This window comes from Schistocerca piceifrons, chromosome 2 (genome assembly GCF_021461385.2).
Source record: "Schistocerca piceifrons isolate TAMUIC-IGC-003096 chromosome 2, iqSchPice1.1, whole genome shotgun sequence".
Lineage (NCBI taxonomy): Eukaryota > Metazoa > Arthropoda > Insecta > Orthoptera > Acrididae > Schistocerca > Schistocerca piceifrons.
In genome coordinates this window covers 681,913,799-681,920,729 of record NC_060139.1, presented here as the reverse complement: position 1 = coordinate 681,920,729, position 6,931 = coordinate 681,913,799, and positions in this window count along the sequence as shown.

Below are 6,931 nucleotides of genomic sequence, written 5' to 3'. Positions count from 1 at the left end.
GTTTCTGGATGTGGTATCGAATATATTGATTCCCCCTAATTATACCTCCCGAGATCACGAATGTAAAATCAGAGAGATTCGTGCACGCACGGAGGCTTTCCGGCAGTCGTTCCTTCCGCGAACTATACGCGACTGGAACAAGAAAGGGAGGTAATGACAGTGGCACGTAAAGTGCCCTCCGCCACACACCGTTGCGTGGCTTGCGGAATATAAATGTGCAAATAGATGTAGAACATCAGTACCATCCGGTCACGCGAGAAGCTGTCATTGCAACGCGACCCACTATATGCGGCAGATATTGACGTGGCCTTATTGCAGGAGATATACGTTCTAGGCTTCCAGGACATCACCGGATACACGATATGCAGTCACACGCGTCGGATACGGGCAGTAGCGTAGCAATACTACTCAAAGAAAGGTTAATAGCCACTGATATACATTACCTACCGAACGCCAGGGGCATGGCGCTTTCGGTCCAAGGGATACACCTCGTCAACGTTTACGCACCGTCTGGTACCAGCAAGAGGCATGAACGTTCACTGTTCTTTACTGAGAAATTAACACTATTATGACAAGGCAGGATAGCTGATATGGTGATCGGGAGCGATTTTAATTCTACACGATCTCCCAAGGACCAAATTCCACAACATTCACCATGCCCAGCACTCGGCGCTGTCATTCGCGAGCTCGGTTTGGTAGACACTTGGGACATCATCTATGCTGACAGACAGGGTTTCACGTACTTTGTCTAGCAGAATTGATAGGATATACACATCCCATTCTCTCAGTGATGCGGTCACGGCAGCCGAGCTGTGGCCAACAGCATTTACTGACCACACTGCTCACAACTGTACCACTACGCTTCGACGCCAACACGTGTGGCGAAGCCACAGCCCGTGGAAACTCAACACCGCTCACCTGGCTTCACCGGAATGTCAAGCGGCAGTGGGAGACACATGGAGACTGTACCTACGACGACGAGGAGCGTATACATCTGCCTTACAGTGGTGGCTGGACTGAGCCAAGCCGAGCTTACGACCTACATTGAAGACTTTTGGTAGGGAAGCTGTAGCATATAGGCACAGCTCTACAGAGTTCTACTACGCCATCATCAGGGAGTGTTCTGTTATGCACCCATCACCGGAACGCCAGATGACTGTCAACCGAGCAAAAGCGAAGATTCTGGATTTGAAGCGTCAACACCTGGAAGGGACCATTATTCGTACACAATGCAGTCACACGCGTCGGATACGGGCAGTGTACCACATAGGCATGGAAAAAAACCGCAGACACAGGATATTGATCTGTGAGATGACAACAGAAGATGTCGTCCGTCACCTCATTCAAAGATTGGTTGGTTGGTTTAAAGATTAAAGGGACCAAACTACAAAGGTCATCGGTCCCTTGTTTCTTAAACACACAGAGATTATTGAAACCATCCACCAGCCAGACTAAGCTCTAAAAAACAAAATTCCGGGGGAAGAAAAGCCCCAAGGTCAATGGTAAGGCAACAGGGAAAATGGAGCACAGCAACAAAAACAACATGTAGAAGAAAGGCAGAAAGAATTAAAAGTGTACAGCAGAGGACCGTGGCTGGCTGATCACGAAAATAAAAGGATAAGCCAGCCACTCTGCAACACGTTAAAACCTCCAACCTAAAAGATTAGGTTGGAGTCGAATTACAACAAAAAACTAAGTAAAATATACAGCAGAAAAGAGGGTGATGCAATAAAATTAGATGGACCTACAAAAGCCGCTTGCGCGAAGAAAACTTAAAACTCGATCTGCCATAGAGACATTGTCACCTAAAAGAAATGATAAATCACCTCCGAGATTAAAAGTTGGCCTCAGGGCGGTTAAAAGAGGACATTCCAACAACGTATGGGCCACCGTCATGTTTGCACCACAGCGTTAATTACGGGGGTCCTCTCGACGCAGCAGATGACCATGCGTCAGCCGAGAGTGGCCAATGCGGAGCCTACAGAGAACAACAGAACCCCTGCGAGAGGCCCGCATGCAGGAACCCCACACAGTCGTGGTCTCCTTTATCCACCGCAGCTTATTGGGTGCAGACAGAGTGCGCCATTCGTCTCCCCACATCCCAAAGACCCGACGGCGCAACACCGATTGGAGATTAGTAGCCGGGAGGCCGATCTCCAACGTCAGTTTGCTGGTAGCCTCTTTGGCTAACTTGTCGGCGAGTTCGTTTCCTGCTATCTCAACGTCTCATTCAAAGAGACAAAAGCGATGCACTCTTTCCCCATTATTCTCAACTGTACACGGAGAAGAGGTCTGACCCATAGATCATTACTGCTGTCGCTGGTTTGACGCACGCAACGCTTACTCCGGAACTCTAATAGCAACTTGTAGAACCGATGACGGAGAAGAAGTGTTGGATGCCGTAGAAAAAGGGGCGCCCAATGAATCACCAGGATCGGATGGGTTACCCTTAGGGGTTTTATAGGACGTTCCAGAGACTATTGGTGCCCTATTGGACTATTATATGTCAAGAGCTCGTGACATCAGAGGTACAACTTCCGGCTGCCTTTGTGGAAGGTATCATCATTCCAATACGTAAGTCTCGAGGCGGTTCACATATTACAGATTACCGACCAATAACTTTGTTGAACTGTGATATGAAAATCTTCACACGTCTACTGGCAGCTCGAATTCGTCGTACGACATCCAATGTCCCACCAGTGGATCAGACATCGATGGGTGGCACGCACAATATCCGCTCCGCCCTGTGCCGCTACAGGGACTCGATTGCCCTCGCTAAGGTGCGTCGCGTACCGGGAGCTCTGGCTGCGATAGGCTTCAATCAAGCATTTTGATAGCGTCAGCCATATGTACTTAACTGCTGTTCTTCAGAACATGCACTATCCAGGAGCTTTTGTCGAGGTGCTACATCGAAAGTGCTTGTCAACGGTAGATTGTCGAACACTTTGCAAGTTCGCCGGTCTGTTAGACAGGGATGCCCATTATCCACAATACTGAACGCTTCAGCATTAGAACCTTTGTTGTGCGGGCTGCGACAACACCTCATGTGTTTGTCTCTTGGTAGCTTCGTTTCTAGGAGCACTACGTATGCTGATGATCTGATGTTAACTCTTCGTGACGAACATGATGTTCACAGAGCCTTGGATTGGCTAGGCACTTATGGTGAAGCTTCGGGGAGCCGTATTAATGTACATAAATCGATGGCTTTGAATTTTGGCACTGGGATGACAACTGCAAGCGTCGCGCCACTCACACTGTGCGATAAAATCCGCTGTCTAGGTATCGACTTAATGGAGGACGTCTCACGCAAGACGACCATTAATTATCGGAGCCTGTTGCAACACATCCGTTCTGGACATGGGGATCATAGTTCAAATGGTTCAAATGGCTCTAAGCACTATGGGACTTAACATCTGAGGTCATCAGTCTCCTAGACTTAGAACTACTTAAACCTATCTAACCTAAGGACATCACACACATCCAAGCCTGAGGCAGGATTCGAACCTGCGACCGTAGCAGCAGCGCGGTTCCGGACAGAAGCGCCTAGAACCGCTCGGTCACAGTGGATCATTGTCTTCGTGCATTGGACCTTCATCAACGGGCTGAATTTGTTAACGTCTATCAGGCATCACGAATTCCACATAAAGCGCAAACACTACCGATGCCTAAACACATAGCTCGGAGTATCATGGCGGCATTCGGTTCCTTTGCCAGAACTGGCATAATGTTTAAGGTTCAGTACGACTCCCTCACTCTTCCTAAAGAACGAGGCGGACTTGGCCATGTCAATGTTCATGATCGAGCTGTATCTCTATACGTTAGTATGCAACTCAAGCTTTGGTTACGAAGCCCGCCCAGCCTCACTGGCCTACTGATGGAGGCACTGGCACCATATTCCCTTGACCCTTACCGACTTCCTTGACTTACCGAGATACCAGTGCCCTTCTACTCTGGGATGTTTGATCTGGACTGTAGCTACCTACGGGACGTTCTCCCCGTTTCTCGCTTACCAACGGCCTATGACATCTATCGCACGCTAAATCGCCGCCGGTCGCCTAATGTCGTCTAACTGACATGCCCTACCATACGTTGGAACATAGTATGGCACACTGCCAACGGTAACGCTCGATTCAGGTGTACGTTCGACCTGGTACTTGACGGTGAACAGAAAACTAGTTACTCGAGAGAGACTACGTAGGGTCTGTGGTGTCAATGCTAGACATCACACTTGCTAGGTGGTAGCCTTTAAATCGGCCGCGGTCCGTTAGTATACGTCAGACCCGCGTGTCGCCACTATCAGTGAATTGCAGACGGAGCGCCGCCACACGGCGGGTCTAGTCTAGAGGGAGACTCCCTAGCACTCGCCCCAGTTGGACAGCCGACTTTGCTAGCGATGGTTCACTGTCTACACACGCTCTCATTTGCAGAGACTACAGTTAAGCATAGCCTTCAGCTACGTCATTTGCTACGACCTAGCAAGGCGCCATATTCAGTTACTATATAATCTAAACAGATAATATTGTGACTCATGTACCGTCAAGAGCGACGTTCATCATTAATGGATTAAACTTAAGTATCAAACTAATTACGTCCGCTTTCTGAATTCTAATTCCTTGCCATGGTCCAGACCTCACGTCAGTATAGTCCTTTCTTCCTCACGCCAGCCTGCGTTAGCTAAAACGCGTGCATTTCGGCCTCCACTAGTAACACGGTATTGGCTCTTCTGCCAATACAACAGGATCCATCTTGCAAATTCGCCTTTATTTGTGAACTGCAACGTCCAGGATATAGATGAACGCCGGCTACATTGTGGGCCGGTAGAAAAGATCTGGTAGTCTGTGCGTCAAATTATGACTCTCTTTTTACGAATGTCGCCCTCTTATGTTGATTCCCGCATTCTGCTTTGCCCGGACGATGTTTATTACCCGAGGACGAAACACAACTCTGTCTCGTGGGATCAGAGGTCACGCAGTTCATTATTAATTTGGAGATGGTGTCACAGAACTCATGGATTTTTGGAACTATTTAAACGATCGTCATTGTGCTATTTTGAAGAACCCTAAGTACAGTCAATACTTTTCGAATTTCTTGCGGAGCATCTTCCACGATCCGCCATGTAGCTGGATTATTCATCGCAGGGGATAAATTTGAAACATAAACACAAGGAGATGAACAGATAAGTAACTAAACGTCATTACAAGAAGACATGCCACGAAAATGGGGCGGCGGCGTCCGTGGAGTATCAACGCCACATGTTCGTGTTACAGAAGTGTAGCTTTTTGTTTATTTTCCTTTCTTTAAGAGAAGAAATATGGAAAAGGCGAGAGTAATCTCCTATGTCCAGTTACCTTTCCATATAATCCTGTTTGGTGACGGAGACATCGTGGCCAGGCCTCGTGGAATGACCCCTGCCCACTTTGCCCCACAAGACCATTCCTTCTATTCCTTAAAAAATAAAAAAAAGTTAAAAAACGTGGTTGGCGTTCGCGACCAATAAGAGTCGTGGCGACGGTTCGAACCCCAGAAACACACTTATTAATCAATATGTGTTTCACGACTAGTCACATCATTTAATTTATGCGACATTTGAGAGGCAATATAATGAAAAGAAACCACATCCATTTTTATGAGGTTGTAGTGAATTTCATATGTTATTTGACTATTTACTATTTGTAATTAAATTTTCAAGTGCGAGGGACAGGCTTGGAAAGGCTAAATCAAACCTCGATAAATGATGCTGCGATTGATATTATTCACAATCAGCAATGTAGTAAGTCACAATGTGCCAGACCACATGAGTCATGTACAATCACTCGTCACTTGTGCTCTCGACATCACACGTTGCAGGATGGTATTTCTGATACAGACATGGAACACATAAACAGAAACTTCATGCAAATACACGTGTTTTTTTTTTTCATTATATTACGTCTCAAATGTCATTAATTAAATAATATGACCAGTGATGAAAAAATAGATTACTAATTAAGTTTAAGCATGGGTCGAACACCGCCTAATACACGTTCGTATTACGAAGCTCGAACGCCAATCACTTGACCACCATGAACCCTTAACTGCCAGCACCTACGCACACATACATAAGCCAAATGACAGGCACGTAAAACTTTTCTTGCGATTTTTTCGGAATTGCCAGAGTAGTGTACCCTACTACTTGCACATTATGTTTTTTTAATGGGCGACTAAAGGCGTACAAAGTTTTAAGTAAATCTGTGTTCGCGATGTCGTGGCCTCCCCTTGTTAGATGAATACATTATTGGCCGTTAAAATTGCTACACCACGAAGATGACGTGCTAAGGACGCGAAATTTAACCGACAGGAAGAAGATGCTGTGATATGCAAATGATTAGCTTTTCAGAGCACTCACACCTAGAACGTGCTGACATCAGGAAAGTTTCCAACCGATTTCTCGTACACAAACAGCAGTTGACTGGCGTTGCCTGGTGAAACGTTGTTGTGATGCCTCGTGTAAGGAGGAGAAATGCGCACCATCACGTTTCCGACTTTGATAAAGGTCGGATTGTAGCCTATCGCGATTGCGGTTTATCGTATCGCGACATTGCTGCTCGCGTTGGTCGAGATCCAATGACTGTTAGCAGAATATGGAATTGGTGGGTTCAGGAGGGTAATACGGATCTCCGTGCTGGATCCCAGCGGCCTCGTATTACTAGCATCTTATCCGCATGGCTGTAACGGATCATGCAGCCACGTCTCGATCCCTGTGTCAACAGATGGGGCCGTTTGCAAGACAACAACCGTCTGCACGAACAGTTCGACGACGTTTGCAGCAGCATGGACTTGATAGCTCGGAGACCATGGCTGCGGTTACCCTTGACGCTGCAACACAGAGAGGAGCGACTGTGATGGTGTACTCTACGACCAACCTGGGTGTACGAATGGCGAAACGTCATTG